The sequence below is a fragment of the Pteropus medius genome, unplaced genomic scaffold, assembly GCF_902729225.1.
Source record: "Pteropus medius unplaced genomic scaffold, Ma_sr-lr_union100, whole genome shotgun sequence".
NCBI lineage: Eukaryota > Metazoa > Chordata > Mammalia > Chiroptera > Pteropodidae > Pteropus > Pteropus medius.
In genome coordinates, this window is record NW_024349225.1 from 2,468,926 (window position 1) to 2,490,020 (window position 21,095).

At 41.0% G+C, this 21,095-nt stretch overlaps 1 long non-coding RNA gene across 7 annotated transcripts in view; it reads right to left on the reverse strand.

The window, feature by feature from the left end:
- LOC120617540 (uncharacterized) overlaps positions 1 to 21,095 on the reverse strand; it is a 125,636-nt gene that overhangs the window by 73,544 nt on the left and 30,997 nt on the right. For 4 of the 7 annotated variants that reach the window (XR_005656946.1, XR_005656941.1, XR_005656940.1 and 1 more), the window contains exons 4-7: positions 15,531 to 15,616; positions 14,897 to 14,962; positions 11,089 to 11,208; positions 10,060 to 10,155 (exon numbers count right to left, since the gene is read on the reverse strand). This is a non-coding gene — a long non-coding RNA (uncharacterized LOC120617540). Of the gene's footprint in view, positions 1 to 2,398; positions 7,599 to 9,294; positions 10,195 to 11,088; positions 11,209 to 14,896; positions 14,963 to 15,530; positions 15,617 to 21,095 lie in introns of those variants that run through there. The other 3 variants (XR_005656944.1, XR_005656945.1, XR_005656942.1) reach the window with 3 other exon arrangements.

A 21,095-nucleotide genomic window follows, 5' to 3' on the forward strand; every position in this document is an offset into this window, starting at 1 on the left:
AATAGAACCATTTCTTCAAAATCTTCCTTGCATTTTAATCTGTACTTGATTCAAAAATATGTATTAGGCATTTGGTACAGGCATGTGAAGAATAGTTAAGGCATAGTTTCTGTCCACGAGGGGGATAAGAAAGGCTGAAAATGCTCTCGCAGTGAAAGGAAGATCATCCTGGGCACAGAAATGTTTTCATAGAAGACAGATCAATTGAGCTGGGCCGGAATTTCACAGAGATGGGAACGTGGGAGAGTGAGCTGGTTAGAATGTTCCATGTATCGAGCAGTTTCTGAAATCTCGTTCCCTCCAAATCATCTTTCCTAATGTGAGAACATTGGCAAATTCACCTTCGCTTCTCTCTCTCTAACCATGAAGCTTTCAAAGCAACCTTTAATGTTTAAAACTAGTCCCCTCCGCCGCTTTCTAACATAATATCAAAACAACAGAGAGGGCTTCTAAAGAGATAAAAGCAAAAAACAGCAATAATAATAGATTTTAATAAAAACCAAATCTAAACAAGCCAGATGAATTCATTCGACTTGAAAAGCCAGTGTTCGTATTGCTCTCAACCCCGACCATTAAAATGAACCACCGTATTTATGTTTTAGCTCTTAGGTCATCTCTCTCCTCTACCCTCATTTTCAAAAACACACATTCCTCCTGAGACACGGCCTCTACACGCCCACCACTCACCCTCATTATTGCTCCAGCTAGCTGTGGTTTCTCCACCTTGCTAACTGCACAACCCTCGATATTAAATTTTGCTTTCAACACTGTGTGTGTCAACTCTGCATTAGCTGGACTCTGTATGTTGAAGGCCCCTTCTCTCTTTGATGGGGCCCAGGTCAACCTGTGTAATAAAAGAGGAAGGCTAATAGAAACATCATAAAAGCAGAAGAGGTTATTGCAAGTGTTCTCTCACTAAGTAGATACATCCCCAAAACATACACGGGGAAGATAAATAAGTGTGTGGCTTTGGAAGAGGAAATGAAACAAATATGGAGATTACAGGACATCAAAGAAAAACTCACTATCCTGTCGAGGATGGGAGGGCTGTGCATCGATGACTTACAGCAGAAGAAGCGGGTATCCATTATACATTCCTCTCAAATTTTACACCTCTGGACACCCAACACATAACAAGGACATTTGCATTACACCAATGGATGACTAAAGGTACCTGGCTTATACCATATCTTTTTAACATATGAAGACCACATTGGAGTCAAAATTTACTGAGCTGTGCCACGTGATCTGCTAGACCTGGATTCCTGGGAAAAGTAAATATACCACAACCAGTGAAGGCCAAACCATGTCTTGAATATATTCTGATATTCTGAGATCTCCAATAATAAAACACTTAATAAAATGGAGGGTGAACTCTGAGCCAGTAAATTATCCAGCAGCAAGTTTTGTAGTAGAGATTTTGCCCACTCTCATCTTAAGAAGGAAAACTGGAGGCAATAAGCATGTACCCTAAACAATGACAGGCAGAAAGTAAGAAAATTAATGGTCATAGTTAAGGAAATAATTGGCTATTTTTAGCTGAATAATGCTGATAACTGACATGAAAAGAGATTGAAGAAAGCTATAGATGGAAATAAGATACTGATCTTCCTCTGAAGTATGGGAGGAAAGCAAAGGCCATGTAAACCTCGGGGTAGCAGCAAGGATACTTCATTTATACTTAGGGGTTTAGTTTTCTATCTTTGCTGGGTGACATCATATTCTACTAGTACAGAAAATGCTGAAACTAATCGAACAAACTATCACAAATAAATAGGGAGAAATAGGGATAGATTGGTAAAAAAAAAAAAAACACGGATTGCTTAGCAAAGAATTATATTTTTGTGGAACAAATACAAATAAATATTTAAGTTGTGTTAAGTTCTAGTTCCCTGAATTATGCTGAAAGGAAGCTGAAGACCTCAGCAGTGATAACCATTGAACGGATGACGACAGCTACCTGAAAGAGAAGGCAACCACAGCCAACACCGATTCCATCTCCCTAGGGCTAACCTTCAGCCCTTTTACTGTTTTGTTAACCAAACTATTCATTGATCTATTCAATTTATACACTGACTTGTGACATAGTCTGGGATTTGAAGCAGACCGCAGACTGGATTCTAATGAGAGAGCTACCATTTTCTCACACCTTGAGAAATTTATATTACCTCGTCACTCCTCATATGCAAATTACAGAGTAGTAACACCCTGACAATGTGTATGGAGGTTCTACCTGGGGACCACACCACTTGTATACTTGTATACGCCACTTGTGACTGAAGAATGGCCCTCTTCCTCTCCCACCTGGCAAGAAACTTTAGGAGGGACACACATGGAGCCATGCGAGAGGAAGGAGACACTGCTTAGCCAGCCAGACGAGCTGAGTCCACCCTGGAAGTCAATGAGAGGCAGATGTCATCTAAGTGTACAAACTTGCAACTAGTAGATAAATAAGTCCTTCGGCTCTAATGCACGGTGTGGTGATTATGGTCAACAATACTGTGTTATAAGCTTCAAAATTGCTAAGAGCTTAATTCTTCTCACCACAAAAAAAGAAATCATAATTGTGTGTTGTGAGAGAGGCCTTAGCTAATTCTATGATGGTAATCATATTGCAATATGTCAACGTATCAAGTCAACAGACTATATTGAATCATATAATAATTTAAAGCAAAGAATTAAATATAATAACAATTTTGAACTAGAAGAAATTTTAGAAATTATTTAATTCAGTGCCTGAGTAGATGATGAAACTAAAAGCAAAGCAGAGGGAAGGCCCATTTCCTGGGTTCCGACAATGCTCTGAGGCCAATACTCTATTTCATGGGAAGCTTAATGACTTGACTTACCTAGTCACACAGCTCCTGTACATCTTAAAAGTATAAAATGTTATCTGTCAGTTATATCTCAAAAAATTTTAAATTAAAAAACAAATATTAATTTTTTCTTTCAATGTCTTTGTGTGCTAAGTGCTCTATTGTAAATATTTATCTACTTTCAGCCTGAAGTGAAATTAGGTAAATGCCGAATTTGTACCCAGTAACAAACAAATTTGCTCCAAGAAATAGCCATGCAGTGGCCACATACCCTCAAAATTCAGTTCGATTGTTAAAATATTTATAGTGCCCTTATATTTCAATTTCAAGAAATTAGCCAAAGTAATAAATATGACCACCATGTATACAAAAGCAAACTACACACTAAATGAAGTAAATAAAATGAAAACAGAACATTAAACCGGCTTCAGAAGGAAAATGCCTATTTATTTGAGAAATCAAGAGTGGGCAGGTGATGTATGCATAAGAGATAACAAACTCATTCTTTTTAACTGGCTACTATAAAATGACTTGATTGGATCATCTAACTTTTAAACCTTGGTATATTTTAGACACTCCATCCAATCGCGTTTGCTGTAATGGAGACAAGAATCATAAGCTCTGAGTCCCAATTGCTAACGGCGACCTTTTTCATCCCCAGCTGGCCCCAAACTGTACCCATCCTTCAGGATGAAGATCTCACCTCTCTGATTCACCCTGGCCATCCCTCTGGCCTGGGAAGTGTCAGTTCTAATGAGCAGGAGGAGAAGGACTGAGACTCTTCAATGAGCATGGAAGAATGGAGAGACGCCTGTTAAATGCCATTCACAGCTCTAAATAGCCATTCAGATTAGGGGCCGTGGTTCCTAAGGGACGGGTCCCACACTGATGTGTGTGCAGACCTCTTTCAAGGTCAGTGATCCATGCAACTCGAGTGGCAATGGGATCCGACCCTTAGAGTCAAAACCTGCACCTGTTAGGCTCGGAACAATGAGTCATTCTGAAGTCAGCCTCTGCAACTTGCTCTTTTCCAGGCCAGTGAAAAGAATATCTCATTTCTCTTCAAACTTGGTGACTATCACGCCAAATACTTTGGCGCTTTTGCAAACTAGCATACAAGCCGTGAAAACGATGCTATTACAGATGTCACACCACAGACCTGCTGGCCTCACGTTTTGAGAATAATGCACATTAATCACATCTTCCTTCCATTTCAGTGGACTGTAAATTAAATTCACATGAATGGCTTGGAAGAGGAGCATGAGTGTGTACATGCATACATGGCAGGGGGAGAGGAAGGGTGCTAATTAAATATACACGTAAAGAGCGCATCGACTTGTAATTTGAAGCGCTGGGTCCCAGTCTCACCCCTCGCAGGAGCTGTGTGGCTGGGTAAGTCAAGTCATTAAGCTTCCCATGAAATAGAGCAAGCACTGGCCTCAGAGCATTGTCAGAGCTCGGGAAATGGACCTTCCCTCTGCTTTGCTTTCAGTTTCATCATCTACTCAGGCATTGGATTAAATAATTTCTAAAATTTCTTCTAGTTCCATAATTCTATTATTATATTTAATTCTTTGCTTTAAATTATTCTATGATTCAATATAGTCTTAATAGATCAAGCCACACATTTCTTACTTTTCAGCAGAATTGTGCCAATATAGCACACCGTTGATAAAAATATATATCGAGGAGTCGCCTGAATCTGTATTTTCTTATTTTTCTTAAATGAGAATTGATTATTTCTGTTAATTTTAATTGGCTTAAGAAGCCATCAGCTTCAACCACCTTGTCCTGAGGTAAATGAACAGAATAATTCTGCAGTAGTAATTTTGAGAAATTCCCTTGCTTCATAGTTAGCATTAGTTTGTACTCACACTCCAGCACAGACTGGTTGATTCCTCACAACCCTTTTCCCTTTTCCTCCTGGTCACACAGCTAGACTACATTTCCCACCCTCCCTTGCACCTGGGCACAGACACATGACTTAGTTTTGGCCAATAGAATGTGGGGAAGAGTAATATATGCTACATTGAGTTTTGGCCCATAAAAATCCTCCCACATGTAACCCACCACTCTCTCCATCTGCCTATTTAATGGAGAGAATTTCTAAGACCTCAAGGAAGTACGGCCACAAGATAGAAGGTTCCCGCGTCCCCAGGCCAGAACTTTGAGGAGAGCTACCCAGGAAAGCTGCCCGACAAGGAACATCCTTGTTGAATTGTTGTTGAGTAAAATAACAGTGTTAAACCTCTCAACTTTAGGGGTGATTACCAGAGTTAAACAACCCTGATTAAAGTTATCATGTGGGCATAGACGCAATGGTTGCCTCCAAATATACCACCAGGCAAACCACCTCAGAAGACGGAGAATAGAAATGCTCACAGAACAAGCTAGAATGCTCCAATCATGTGATTTATTGCAATGAGGTAAAACATACCAGGAGGAGCAAGGAGAAAAGAGAAGGGTAAATTAAGGACTGGGACCGTACTAACTAAGTCCTGGGTGCGTGAAGTTCATGTGCCTGCCTCTCTCTCTGCTTCAGCCAGCCTCCCTGTTATGATGTGGTTATGAGGCCCAGAGTTGGGGTACAGACAAAACAGAGACTCAAGGATCTTGCGAACTCTCTCCTGATCCCACAGACTGCCCCAAGGGAGCCTCTTGATTCACCAAAGCCAACCATAGGAAACACTGAGACCCAAGCCTTGCCACCCAAAAAGTCAGGAGATGAAAAGAGCAAAGGAAATACCGAGTTCCCTAACTCGCTTCAAGCATCCCTCTCAGCCCTCCCGGTCCTGAAGAAAGGGTCCAGAGGATGTGCCACGCAGTCCTTTTGCCAATAACTTATGTCCCGCCAAATAACAAGGAGGCAGCCCCTTCCTGTCAAGAACTATGAGATATTATTTTTTCCCCATTATTAGCATTGTGAAACCCTCCAGAAACTTCTGTCCCCTGCAGCTACTTTCCTCAAGACAAATCAAACTGTTATAAATGGTGTTTGGTATATTGAGAGGACGATGGCTATTGCCAAAAACATTCCTCTTCAAAATTATTCTGTTAACCTAATTTATATTCCTTTATTAAGATGAAGATGGGCAACTTGTAAGAAATTACTCGCCCTGCTATAAGAATTTGCTCAGGAACCTAAACTTATATCACTGGGGTGGCTTCTTTAAGAAAAACTATATTTTTAAAAGATTTTATTTTCACAAATTTAACTGAAATATGCGACCATGTGAACACACTGGTAGGCCCCTTCTTAGGACCTTAAAGCTGCCTATACAAGTGAGAAACTAGGAAGCTTAGGCCGAATTCATTTATGGTAAATGAATGAATTTACCACCTATGATTGAGGGTATGTTTGAGTTGCAGATTTGTTCTAGAAGTATTTGGGGTCTGCCTATTTCTGCAGAGGAAGCTGAAGAGAAAGTGCCAGGAAGAGATAGAGTCTGAAATTTTAAAAACTGGATTTCCACACTTCTAAGCAATTAAAATCACAGCTATAAATGGAAGTTTCTATAACATTCAGTTGACAGCTATTCTTTAATCCTCAGAAACATCCAAATAACCAGATGAAGCAAATAACCAGTTTTTTTGGCCTTAAGCAAAAAAAAAATTGTGGGAAGTGAAGGGTTGACAACCAACCTCTACCTTCCAGCAAACAGCCCTTGTGTTCTACTTTAAGACACTACGTGAGGTATCAGACACACACACATAAGCGCTCTCTCATTATGCTCGTGAATTAGCCTGGGATGAAAATGTAGGGCCTGCTAACTCCTCTCCGAGGTCACCTTCTCTCACCCTAGGTCCCCTCAGGAATGAGGGGACGTATGTAAAATGGAGGCCAGGTGCAAGCGGACCAGGTCATTTTCCTGGTGCTTTGTCTCTGGCTTTTATTTTCTGAGAATCCCACAGAGTCAGCACAATCAGGATAAGCTGAGCTCATGTGCGGACAAAGAGCCGACTTCGTCCCTTGCACAGGGCTGTTCCTTACCGGCCCGGGCTGGGGTGGTGGGAGAGCCGGGGGACAAACACTGCATGGAGAAACTTGGGGGCCTTTGTCTTTGGCCAATATCGTTCTTCTTATCTAAAAGCAGAAGTGCCGGGAGAACAGACCGCTTTCTCCAGAACAATCGGATAGAACACGCAGCATTCCGTCAAGAGACCACTTGGTCTCCTCGCTGGCAAACCTCTATGCCTATGGAAACATCTGGAGAGCTGACTGAACTCAGTTTTGAACCAGATGTTGTACACCACGTAGACACTGTCTCCACCACTTTCCTTCAGTTCCACAGCCAACTGTTCACCTGGTTCTCCCAGGAGACTCCGTACCAGTCCTGGCTACCCGTGTGGAGTGCGAGGGGGTGAGACACACAATGGCTCCATCAGATGTGACCTGGCACTGCATCTTTTCTTCCAAGGTCAGTCTGAAAACAACAGCCCTCTACTCTCCTGGCGGAGCATCAGTGTCCACTGTCAGGATAGCTTGAAGCTTCCCAGGCCCGAGGCTTCCCACAACCGAGTGTGACTTCGCACATGGGAACAGGTCACGCCGGGGTGGCAAGCACACTCGCTGGGCAGCTAGCTCGCTGGCTCTGACACGGGAAAACCAGTCCCTGCTTTAGAGCCAGAGGAACACGATTACCTTCCTTTCCATTTTTAAACAGCCTCTTCCCTTGCAAATCTCTGCTAATAAGCACAGCTTATCTTTATTTACCAGGTAGCTCCTTTCTCTTCTGAGATACCAGGAGGCCTCGCGGAGGGAAGCAGAGAGAAACGCATTTTCTACAAAATGACAAGGAGACAGCGCTTTTCTATCTAAACATACACAGATGTCCTTCTGCTTTGTGGATGCTGACTTGTTATAGATAGGGACAGCTTTGAAAAAATTCTTACGAGAACTCTGTGTGGCCTGTAATGCTGGCAGCTCCCACTTACCTGCTCATCCTCTCACCCAATGAGCTAACACGATGCGAGAGAAACTTGAAAGCCAATGGGTCTCGCCCCGGCCTCGGAGCAGTTACACTTCACCATTCAAAATTCTTAGATTAAAGGGGCTTAATAAGCACTCGTGTTTTGTTTTGTTTTCCTTCTTTCTCATAAACCAGGAGTGAAAGCCCTTATTCTGAGTTCAGGTACTCAGAATTCCTTTTTCCGAAGCCCACTCCTTGACTTTTATTCCACTTTAATGCTAAAAATGCTTCCTCCAAATTAGGTGGCTGCTATGCAGCACAATCGTGGCTCAGTCATGTTTTATTGTATGGAACTTTAGACAACCCTGGAATACACAAACCACAGCTATGCATCAATGTATATTTAAAAATACAGCACGTGGGGACTCCTAATCGCTGAGTCTGTCTGTTTGCATAATTATAAAGATTGAACGAGATAACATTTCAGTCCTGTAAAAACAAGTCATCTAGTCAGGACTCAAACCTCCAGCCCTGCTTCACAGGAACTCTAGGGACACTCACCCCCACTGTGTGTGTGATTAGGAGAAAGCCAATTCCCTCCTCTAGGCCAACTCAGTGTAAACTAATTTCTCAAGCAAAATGCTTCCCTTTTTAGAAAAATAGGCTGTATTCTACCTGGATACCTACCAAAGGAAAATAATAAATGGTCCCAGGAGCTACTGAATTGTGAGGTTCTTGAAGGCAGGAAATGTATCTTTTTTTTTAAAATCCCTAACTCTAAGCACAGGGACTGGTGGTGGTGGTGGTGATGATGATGATGATGATGATAATGACAACGGTCATAATTCAATCAGCATTTACAATGTGCCAGGTACTTTCTACATCTTTTCTGTGCATACTAATGTGTTCATTCACTTTATTCCTTGTAGCGACAACCTATGAGGCACGTACTATTAAAAATCTTATTCTATAAACAAGAAAACTCAGTAACAAACTCAGAGTGTTTATTAAATAAGTGCCCAAAATGAAACCTCTAGTAAGTAGCAGAGATGGGATCCTAACCCAGGTCCTCTGACTCTAGAATCTGCAAATGGAACAAGTGTGATGATGCAGCCTGTCGCACAGTACATACTTAATAAATTTATGTTGAATGGAATTTGGCGGGATGCTTCTCTCTCTACTTCAGACTCCTGTCTGACTTGCAAAGGCCTTGTCTGCTTCAGGACACAATCGTGATTATGATGATGACAGTCTCAACACTCCCAACCAGACTGCACATGCCTCAACAGCAAGACGACATAGTCTTCATAGTATCAGAAGATACTGTACTATGCTCATGCTTTACATACATTTTTTAATCCTTATAATAATTCTGAAAGGAATATATTATTTTCCCCATTTCACAGATGAGGAAACAAATGCAGAGGTGAATAAGGCCATAGCGCTAGCCGTGGGAGATTCGCAACTCTCTGTCTGCCTCCAAAGCCAGTGCAGTCTCCACTCTGACCCGTGCCCACCTTTCTCACCTTTGTGCCCTTAAGGTGAACATGAATCACATATTCACCATCAAGATAAGAATCATTTTTATTTTTCAACTTTTCTCTCCTGAAAGTAGACTACTTACATAATCCAGGTCCCGCGATTCATCCTGATTCATCATTAGATGAGGTATAAAAGTTAGAAAACCAGCTTCAGACGCGAACCTTTCTATATAATCCCACCAAAATTAGTCTCAAGCATGTAGCTTCACCGTTTATGGGCTGAAGGTGAGCCTTTCTCCTCTCCTGTTCCCTGAATATTCCTTAATGTACATGGGCATAATCTCAAGTAACTCCGGAGTAATTCACACTGTGGCCGGTAGATGGCAGAAAGTGACAAGAAAAGGACTAGAAAGCACAGCGGGACACCCAGCTTGCTCTCAGTTCACAGGGCAAAATGAATTTTGCATACAATATGATTTGTTTAAAGCAACAAGTCCTTTTCCAAACCGAGCTAGCTCCAAGCAGAAACTGTCATTGTTTGAAATTCTCTGGTCACCAAGTCCTAGTGCCTGTGAGGAGGAGCCACCCAAGTGACGTTTCCTCTATAAAACTGTCATCCAGCTCTGGCCAGTGCTGACCAAGCCCTTTCCCCCTCCCCCATCCCATCCCCAGCTTCTCTTCCTACTGCAGGAAATCTTGGGGCTGTGCAAGTGACACTGTCTGGAAAGCACTTGGCAAAATAGGAAGAGCTCTACCCACTCTGAGCTAAGACAAAAGCCGGCAGTGCATTCTTTCAATGAAGGTGTGCTAAGCACCTGTTGTGTGCCAGGCTGGGTGCCCCGAGAAGCTTACCATCTGCTATGTATCTCCTCCTGGTTCCCCACAGCTCGCTCCTGAAAAATGAGCTAGAAAAGAAGTTCGCTCTGTAGATTCATTTCCTGAGTAGCTCTGCCACAGAAACAGGAGAAACCAAAGGTATACTGGAAACTAAAAGTTGATAAAAAAAAAAAAAAAAACAAGAGAATCTGATTTTCAACTTAGATTATAAAACACCTAAGTATTAAAGAAAACTCATTTGCTGTAAAGAAAAATATATGATCAAATTTGATGACATAAACATTTTAATCTTCTGAACTGGAAAAAAAACTTTAAAAATCAAAAGAAAAAGTAAAAAACTGCAAAATATGACAAAGGACTACTGTTCTTAAATACAAATATGCTAAGAATGCTTATAAATCAATAAAATTTATATACGAATAACTCTTCTAAAACCAATAAGATGGGCAAGTGACATGAACAGGCAGTTCACAGGATTCTGGGCAGCCTGGTTTTCCAGGTACCATGATTCTCGGCAGTGATATATATATATTTTGTCTACAATTAAACACATAAAGTGATAAAAATGTACTAATGATTCTTAAGTTCAGAAAATTAACCAGTATCATATTGGCTTTCTTGAGTGATGAAATAGCATGAGATTGGTCCCTATACACAGTACTCCAGAGGGGTAACGCAGATGTAATAACACACCTCACAAGTCAGAGTTTTACTGCACCGTTTGTGAAGCAGACATGGTGACCACAGGACTCTAAGGAGAAAAGTCCACATTCTTGGTGTAAACTAACCGGTTACCTAAAGAGGGGACTGCCTATAAATAAATCAAAACTCGCGTGGCTACACTCATGTACGAGAGCCAAGCTTCCATGGGCCCTTCTGGAACAGTGCTTGAAGACCCCAAGCAGCAGCCAAGGGAAGAGACATACATGAGGGGCGGGGGGTGGGGAGATAGGGATGCAATTTCAACATATCTCCCTGAGAAGCTTCCCACGCCCAAAGCTCAGTCCATACAGAAGTTGTTCACACTCGTGACTGTCAACTTACATCGGTTCGTGGTGTTGACCCTCCATCCGCGCATTTCACAAGGTTTTCATCAGAATCACTGCCATCTGTCTTTTTCACTCCTCTCCCGGGGAACAATCCAGTGGATGCCTCCAAATCCATCTGTAGATGTTGGAAACAAAACAAGTGGACTTGAAAAAAAATCTATGTAACTCCCTCGAACTACAGAAAACCTTCTAGAACTCCGCTCCATGTTTCCTCCACACAGCAAGGCATTCCTCAAGCAAGGCAATGAATGGAAGACACAGCGACAGCAAGGCTGGCCGTGTTATTAATGTTTGTGGGAGGGAGCTGAGCAAAACTAAAAAGGCCATTGAGACTCATGATTCTGGGATGGCTTCTGTGAAAGCAGGAGACAGACAGGAAAAAGTTGAATCTGAGTTTCCCATTTTTCGTTACTCTTCAGGACTAATTTAATCCCATCAGCTGCTGCTCCTTATGGAGTATCCTTTCTACTTTTAGTTTAAACTTAACTGAATCTCACAAAAAAATTGGTTTTGTTTTAAATCTGCCCCCTCTTGTTCAGGGTCTGAATCTAAGTAATCTAAGTTCATATCACCTCATATAAGAAGTTGCCCCCAAAAGACACTGGGTAGAAGTTTGTGCTTGCTTGAAACACAACAATAAGAAAATAAATAACCCAATTAAAACATATACGTCGATTTGGTGTATACCTTCCCCAATGAAGATATATCAATGGCAAATAAATATGGAAAAAACACTCTATATTATATGTCATCAGAGATATGCAAATTACAAAAAACAATGAGTTATCACTACACACCTATCAGTGTGGCCAAAGTCCAGGACACTGACAACACCAAATGCTGGTGAGCGTGTAGAGCAACAGGAATTCTCATTCCTCGCTGGTGGGAATGCAAAATGGTACAGCTGCTTTGGAGGTTAGCTTGATAGTTTTCTATAAAACTAAACTACTCCTATTATATAATCCAGCAATTGCATTCCTTGGTATTTACCCAAAGGAAGAGAAAATTATGTCCTTACACAAAAACCTGCACATGGATATTCATAGAAACCTTATTCGTAATTGCCAAATCTTGGAGGCAACCAAGATGTCCTTCAAGCAGATTAATTGTGGTACATTCAGACAATGAAATACTATTTAGCACTAAAAAGAAATGGGCTATCAAGCCATGAAAAGATAGGGAGGAACCTTAAATGCATATGACTAAGAGAAAAAAGCCGATCTGAAAAGGCTATATACTATATGATTCCAACTATAAGACATTCTGAAAAAGGCAAAACTATAGAGACATTAAAAGATCAGTGGTTCTCAGGGTTGTGGGGGGAGGGAAGATAAAGAGTCGGAGCACAGAAGATTCTTAGGGCAATGAAACTATTCTGTATATTATAATGGTAGATACATATCATTATACATTTGTCCAAACCCATAGAATATACAACACTGAGAGTGAACCCTTAGTAAGCTATGAAATTTGGGGATAGTGATGTGTCACTGTAGGTTCGGCAATCGTAATAAATGTGCCATTCTGCTGGGTGACGTTGACAAGGGGTTGGCTGTGCCTGTGTTGGGGCAGGGGGTTATGAGAAATCTCTGTACCTTCCATTTAATTTTGCTCTAAATCTAAAATTACTCTAAAGAAATAAAGTCTTTAAGAAAAAAAAGTTTGTTTTCAGTGAAAGTCACCCAAAGAGAAGAGAATGGGAGACAAGTCCTTGGCTGTCTCTTTGGACATTAAAAAATACCTTTCAAAACAGAACCTGCTGTTCATTTGCAGAAAATTATGCCCAATTCCCAAAATTCTTCAGAAACACTTCTGTTCAGTTCCATCCAGATGTCTTACTTATTACTAATTCTAAAATTAAGTGCAGAGTTTTGGGGGTGAGAATGATATTTCTGCTCACTTTTTTTTTTAAAGAAGATATTTGAATATTCCTCTTTCTCTATTATCACAAACTTTTCAAACTTAAATCTTGAAGTAAAAGATAAACTACCCTCACAAAAGCATCTGAAAGGATTTAAATTCAGCAATTCCTGCGCTCAACCTTCACTCCTTTGGACTTTCCCCAACAGGTCTGCTCATCTTTTCCGGCCTTACCCTCCGCTCCAGTCTCTCCCAGCCATGAGCATATGCCTTAGCAGGCAGTTCTCTCTGAGGGCAGGTCAGGCAGGAAAAGCTTCCATCATCTCAGCAGGAAACTGCTAGACTCGTGTTCCACCTCCTTGCATGGCCCTCACTCTCCCCGACTCCCAGCATGGAAAACCCAACATAGTTGTGGGAAGAGATAATGAGAGGGCTGAGAAGCACTTGGAGGGAAAGCTATGGAAGGTTGGGGAGCAGTCGTATGAACAGGTAGTCATTCTGAAATCTGGCTCGACGGAATCCTCTGAAGGAATGAAAGGTCACCAGGAGAGCCACTCAGTACTCTGATTGTCTTGTGCCTTTACTGAGAAACGTGAGAAGTATGGTCATAAATTCAAATTCTAAGACTTAAACTTTGCAAACAGCTTACCTCAGTTGTGTTTAGTTTACTTACAGTTGATGACTGCCATCTTAGCAAATGCCTCACGCTATCGCTAAGGTGCTAGTGATGCAAAGACAACTTGAAACAAAAAAAAAAATTTTTTTTTTTTTTTTTTTTTTTTGCCCTATGGGAACTAAAAGACTCGGGTCCACTGTTCTGAGAAACATTCTCTCCCAGAGGAAATCATCATAAAAACAATTTAGAAAATTTGAAGGACATGAGTTTTCCATATGGAGAGCCCATAGGGTACTTAGGGCCATGGCAGAAAAATAAACCCAAACAAGGCACATCCTGGTAAAATTTCAGAATACTGGGGACTAAGGGAAGAACCTAAATCTTCTAGAGATCAAGAAAATCAGAGTATGTACTAATTTTTAAAAGGTTCAGGCATTTTCTCCTATTGTTTTATTATTGATTCTCCTCCATCTCTTCCATTTTCTCCTTCTCATATTCCCCTTGAGCACATGTTAACCATCCAGGATCAATTCTGCTAGTCTCTTTTCCCTCACGATTTTTTTCCCTTAGTGTTTTTGTTTGCTTGTTTGTTCATTTGTTTTAGTTGGCTGGTTAGCTTTGTTTTCTTGTTTGCTTTAAGATATTTTCTTCCTCTTGGTCTTCCAAATTATTCATTTGAATCTCGACAGTGTCCATCCTCTCTTTCAAACTGCGCACTATCTTAGTTCACAAATCAGTTTTTATTAGGAAGGTTTTTTTTGAGTCATCCTTGACTTCCTTTGTCTTATTTTCTTAATTAAAGTGGGAAAATATCTCCCAGGCTTCTTTTCTTTATTTGTATTGTTCTGTTTGATCTTCCCCTATTTGGCTGATATTATCTTTCCTTTTCTGCTCTTTGGGTCCTCTCCCAAGTTATCAGAATTCCCATGGAGCCTAAGGCCTTAATTGCTCTGAGCCACCTCCCAGCCCCACAACTGCTTAGGTCAGGACTGACGATCAGATTTAGAGTTGGGAATGGTGGGGAAGTGAGATGAAGTCAGGCTGCCATTGGCCCCAAATCCCCTAGAAAGCCCTGGGAATGGAGCATTGAAACCACATCCTCTGTATTTCCAAGAATCCCAAACTTAGAGTCAAGGTATTGGTTTGAGTGTGGTTTTGTTTGTTTGTTTGTTTGTTTGTTTGTTCGTTTTCACCATCTGAGTCATCTTGAGCACATTCTTTAGAACACAGGGCTTCCCTAGCTTGTGTGTAAATGGAGGGTTAGCCACACTGCCCTGTCCGCCTCCTGGAGTTTGTTATGAGGATCGAGTAGAACAGTAACTCTCACCTGTAGACATGGAGATGTCTTTGAAATTGCCATCATTCTCAATCCTGGCTCTTTTTCTTTCTTTGGCTAAAGTAACAGAGATGGAAGAGGAAAACACTTGACGAAATTACAAAATATGTATAGCTCCTAGAGCCCTACATACAAATGCCTACAAACAGAATAATCGTAACTTTTTTTTTTTTCTTCAGAAAACTACTCACTTATCTGTTCAGCGCAAACTATAGACAGGAAGAAGGCAGAAGGGAAAATGCCAAAACACACCAACGACTGCTCCCTCCTTAAGTATAAAACAGGGGAGAAGAGTGGGAGAGGGAAGAAGAGGTGAGGGGGAGGAGAGGACAGCAATTAAGGGGGTCAGAGAGACCACCTTGCTCACCAGTTACCACTTCTGTGACCTTGGGCAAGCTATTTTAGCTCTCTGAACCTACTTTTTCATCTCTAAAATGGGCCAGTAATGTACTAGCATTGCCATGGGGGTTTTGTGAAGGTAAAGTAGGATAATAACATATCATACACAGAACTTCTGACACGTAACAAGTACTCAGTAAATGGGATTAAAGTGTGTACGTAGTTCCCTTTCAGATTACTTACACTAAAGGTCTTTTTTTAGTTTTCTAATTTACACACCCATTACCTGACGTTTAAGTGGGAAATAATCCCTTTCTTGAGTTATAAAATAACAGCTCTTCTTCGATGGGTTTGATTGATGAGTTTTCCCCTCTGTCAAGAATAAAAACAAAGTAACGTTAACATTCCCATCAGCTGAACATGGGCCGCATAGAGACGCAACTGTCACTACGTCATTGTGGGGACACACTGACTAGCAGGGACACAGAGGTCTTGGTGCAGCACCGTATGTCTAATTGTGGAATCTTTAATTCACTGGCTATTTTGGCAGGGATGGCCCCCAGCTCAGATTCGTGTGGACAAATAAAGCCTCTGCATCTTAGCACTTGACTTGACAGCCAACAAGGCTTACTGAACACCTGCTCAGTGCTAAGCACTACGCATTAGGGAGAATCAGAAGAAATTAAAGAGGTGGTCTCTGCCCTTGAAGAACCTGTGGTGTGCACCTTCAAGTTGCTTCTACACTCTTGACTTAAAGAAAACATATATATATTACACGTATACATATATACGTGTAATATATATATATGTGTGTGTGTGTGTGTGTGTATGTGTTCCAAATAGTGTGAATGAATTTACGTATATATGTGTGTGGCTATATATATGTATATATGTGTATATATTCACGCAATGTGAGTTTTGACTCTTATTTTGAAAACCTTAATTATGTTATTCGTCCTCTTCATTTCATAGTGTAGGTGACTGTGAGGCCTGGAGAGTTTGTGTGACTTGTTCATGCAACAGTTATATTATTTAAGGGAGTAGAAAAACTAAAGGATAGTTTCCAAGTATGGATGCCATGGAGTTCTTTAAAATCACATTAACTTCCTCTGAGTGCTTCACACATGCTGACCAGGGTGTGTGACCCAGATTTTATCACATCTTCTTCTTCCTTTTCACCAACACACAGATATAGAAGAAAACTGGCTTAAATGAAGACAGAGAAGCCCAGCAAAGGACGAAGGGGGCAGTGTGTGAGCTAGCAGCCAGCTCCAGTGGCAGGGTCCTCCGCAGCAGCAGCCTGGCAGCCCCTTCCTGCCATTCCCCACCCCCCAGGGAGGCACTCATGAGCTGCTCCCTCCTTCACCCGAAGGACCTCGCCGAAAGAGCAGGTGGAGGGCAAGCTCACAAGCTCCCTGCAGTGAAATCTACCTGAGGAACTGTGGACTGAGGAATTAGAAAAAGATCATTTTCTTGCAGAAACTCATCCAAAGCCTTCAACAGACCAGTGTTAACTGCCAGTCCTCAGAACTCTCTATCCGCCTCTCACTCGGGCTATAATGAAGTATGAGAAGCAATTTTGATTCTGCAGTTGGTCGGATGTGGGTTCCCATTCCCGTTTCCACATAAATTGGTTCTGTGCATTGAGACAGGTGACTGAGCCACCCCTCTGCCATAGTGTCCTTGTCTGTAAAGTCAGGATCATGATTCCTCCTTGGGGGTCATTGCCATGTGGGAGAAAGGGCTCCATGGAAGGACACCCCCGACCCCCAACCCCGGGACTGGTATTCTAGGCGATCGACCTTGGAGGACACAGGCTCAGTGCTGAGCTCCTTAATAAAAATGTGCAGGAAAGCTTGAGAAATCTCTCCCTTCCCTGATGTTGGCAGTGAAAGCACCAGCCTACAGGTTCACGCAGCGCGGAGGGAGAAGCCACGAAAATAATCATTCTTTCCAGCCATGGGGAGAATGTTCAAAATCACTTACATTAGCAAAAGCGAGTACTGCAAGGTCTTTCAATATTTGTGTAAAGAAGGAAGAAGTACAACTGAGTTATCTATTTTTTCAATTCAAATGACAAATAAAAAGCCCATTTTGACATTCAGAAGTGGAAAAACAAATTGGTTTTCTTTTTTGCTCTATATTTCCTGTTGTATTTCCAGTTAGGATGTAAAATCTTGGGAATAACATTTTGGTTTTCCCAAGTGTTCACTTGGTTCAAAGCAAATTAGTCAGAGAATCACAACCTGCATAAATCCATCATCGTCGGGGCCCTGGCTCTCAGAACATGACTGTGCTGAATCCTGAGATAAGTCTTTATGCCAGAAATCCTATTATTTAGAAGTACAACAAAAATAACAATCGGAGATGACATCAGGATAGTGAACTCTTCCTTGTGTATCAGAAGAAGCTAACATCCGCTCATCACTGGCTAAAGCGACACTGGAGCCTGTGAAATGTCTGCTTGGCTCCAACATAAATAATTTTCTGTCCTCTGGGGAAAAGTCTTTTTTTCTCTCCATGGCTTCAGAAAGACCATTGGCATGGGCACACAAACACCTTCAGGAGATAGCATGGAAGTATCATTCAGTGAGGTGAGAACAGATAAGGATGTGTTTTTACACTTGTGGCTAAGTAGATACTGCTTGGAGTATAGTGACCACTTCTGTCAACACGTCATTTCTCAATCCTTAGCCTCTGGCTTATTTAAAGACACTGCAGAGAGCATGGGTTGGGGGTGGGGGGAGTTAGGTAGAAGAAATTGGCAAGAGTGCAAGACAGATAAAACTGAAGAGATGGGGCAAGGCGAGAGGAAACATCTGGAGCACCTGGTCGGGTCATTTTAGGCTTCTCGCCTGAAGTAGTTCATGACTGACGCTTCTCTATTGTTGGCCTAGAGTCTGGTTTTTCCTGCTCTTGCAGATTTCTCCAAAAACAAGTAGGATAATAGCAAACATCGCCATTTGCTTTTAAGACTCACAAGATGTCCTTTCAGATCTCACAAGCAGATTCTACTTCAATAACTCACAACTAGTTGGGGTTTTTACAAAAATCGCTCCTCGAAACACAACTTAACTCTGAAGACACGTAACAGGGAAACTAGTCGTGATCTTCCTGAGTCACTGGTACTTAATCCCAAATCCCTGCAGCTGCGTCCCTCTGGCCTGAGGGGGCTGAGTGCCTTTTATTTTCAGTAGATAGTACACTTATTTGGAATGTTCACAAAAAGAAGCAGTTTTTAAAAAAAATTATTTTATTATATTATATAAGAACACCTTACCCTCCTAACAAATGTTTAAGTGCAAAATGCCCTATTGTTAACTATAGGTGCAATCTTTCACAGCAGATTTCTAAAACTTACTCATCTTGCTTACCTGAAATTTCATGTCCTCTGATTGGCAACTCTCCAATTTCCCCTCACTCCAGCCCCTGCAATCATCACTCCTCTCTTTGATTCTATGAATTTGACCATTTTAGGTACTTCACACAAGTGGAATTATGTAATATTTATCCATCTGTGACTGGCTTATTTCACTTAGCTTAACATCCTCAAGGTTCATCCATGTGAATTGGAGCAGGGATGTTTAAATCAGTAGAATCAAGTAAGATCTGTTCAATACTGAAGCCTTCTGAACACAGGTAGACCTCCCACGCTCACCTGGCAGGTGTTCCTAAGCCTCGCAGAGCATCAGGCCCTGGTGCTAACCCTGTTTCCATGGAGAGATTCTGTAGAACAAAAGTTTAGTTGCACACCACAGACACTGCTGTAGAGAAGTTTCAGATATCTTTTCTCCCTCTTTTTTTTTTTTCACTTTCTCAAAAAGGAAAAATCTAGATGCTTTCGTGACCCTTGTCTCTTCCTCCAATTCAGTTTCTGTTGATATTTCAATCCTAACGTCAGTCCTAACACACACACACGCACACCCCTCTTTGGTGACTAAATAATGAAGCAGATGCCTTATTAATAGCAAGAATAGGAAAAAGGAATTCATAAGGATTTCAATTTCAAACAATATTGCATTACACTTAATTATACATATAGCCAAAATGAATTTTACACCTATATTTCTTTTCCTATATGTTTTCAAGGCATTTTTCTCACAAAATACCCTGTACAACAAACAATTGCTATTCATAAATTATTGAACTAAATCAGATCTAGCAAATTCCCGACTCTCTATTTCATTGGAAAATCTGTTCTGGAGATCAGAGATACTAACTTTTGTCGTATTTATTGTAAAAGTTCTTAAGCCAAATTCTTCGTTTGTAAAAAAAACCCCATTTGTATAGAATAGATCATTCTGTGAAAAGATTTTATTTTTAATGAAAATTGAGTGGTCAATAAAATATGCCAGTCTTCCTCAATTAAAATGCTCAGAAATTATAAAAGTATTAAATAACTATTATGTTATCTTCTCCCTCTGTCATTCTCACTCAACTCATTTTAGAAAATTGGCGTTTTTAGTGAAACAATGTTACTTTATTTAGAAATGGGTGGAAATTGTGGGGATGGAGGAAATTGCGGGGCTGGATAGGATCCCATTAGGACTGATGGTGTACCCTCTGGATACAGATAATTCCTGCTCTGTTACATAATTATGCTAGTGAGCTAGGACTCCTCAGATGCAAAATCCACATTATAACAGCTACCAGTATTGAGTGCTTATTTGGAACTATGCAATGGTATTGCTATATGTTATTTCATTGAATACTAACACTAAACCTACAAGATAGTAAGACTAAACAACTTGGTCAGTCAGTAAGTGACAGAGCCAGAATTATACCATAACTGTAGCAGTTCCTGTTATAACAGCAGGCATCTCTGAGGCCAAAGCTATTTTCATAACACTAAGGCCTTTTTAACTCTCATTCTCTCATGAGTATACAGTCAAGTTTTCTAGAACGTGCACAATGTTTGTTGATGGCAGCACTAAGGCTAACAGTATGTGGGTTTGTTATTCTTATATTCAAAAAGTTTATCAGTTTTAATCTCTAACATTCATCACAGAAATAATGCACATAAACAAATGCTCTCTGGAGTCCTTGATGATTTTTAAGAGTGTGGAAAGCAGTTCTGAGACCAGAGTTTACATTACACCACCTTCCGCAGAACAAAGACACTCCAGCTTCAGATTTCAAGCGGCCCAGTACAAACACAGTTACCAAACAAAGGAAACCTTGTCAATAAGCATCACCAAAAACCAAGCCAAACAACAACAACAAAACACAAGAGTTTTGGTTGCATTTTACGGGGTGGGAATTCTTCACTTCAAGGTTGAAGAGAAATGGTGGGTTGGTTCTCGAATATAGTTTTAAGGCAGATTTTTATTGAGTCCTAGAGATGTCTATATGAGCTGTCCTCATGAGCACTGCTACCTGGGACTGCTCCTTGATGCCAAAGAGCAACTTCCCTCCTCCATGGTTAAGGATTCAGAGTCAGACCACCTGCTTTCAAAGTCTGGGTTATCAGCGATGGAAGCATAGGCAAGTTACATTTACCATGTCTGAATCTGTTTCCTTATCCACAACATATTGTTATAATAATATATAAGGTTATTGAGAGGATTTAATGGGGTAATATTTCTCAAAAGTGAGTGAAATAAAATCATTTAAAATGTTTAACACATAGCTCTTAGCACACAGTAAACAGTCAGTTTAGTGATCATGACCATTATTTGGGGGTCAGTTGGTAGCCACACAGACCCTTCGATGTCTTATTTTCTCTCCCCTAAACTCTACAAGGGCATCAGTGAGCAGTTGGCTCTATGGCAAGGAGTGAATTCTTTCTCTTCTATCACTTTTTAGCAACAAAGTGTCTTTAAATAATCCAAATTTCCAAGAGGCAGCTCAG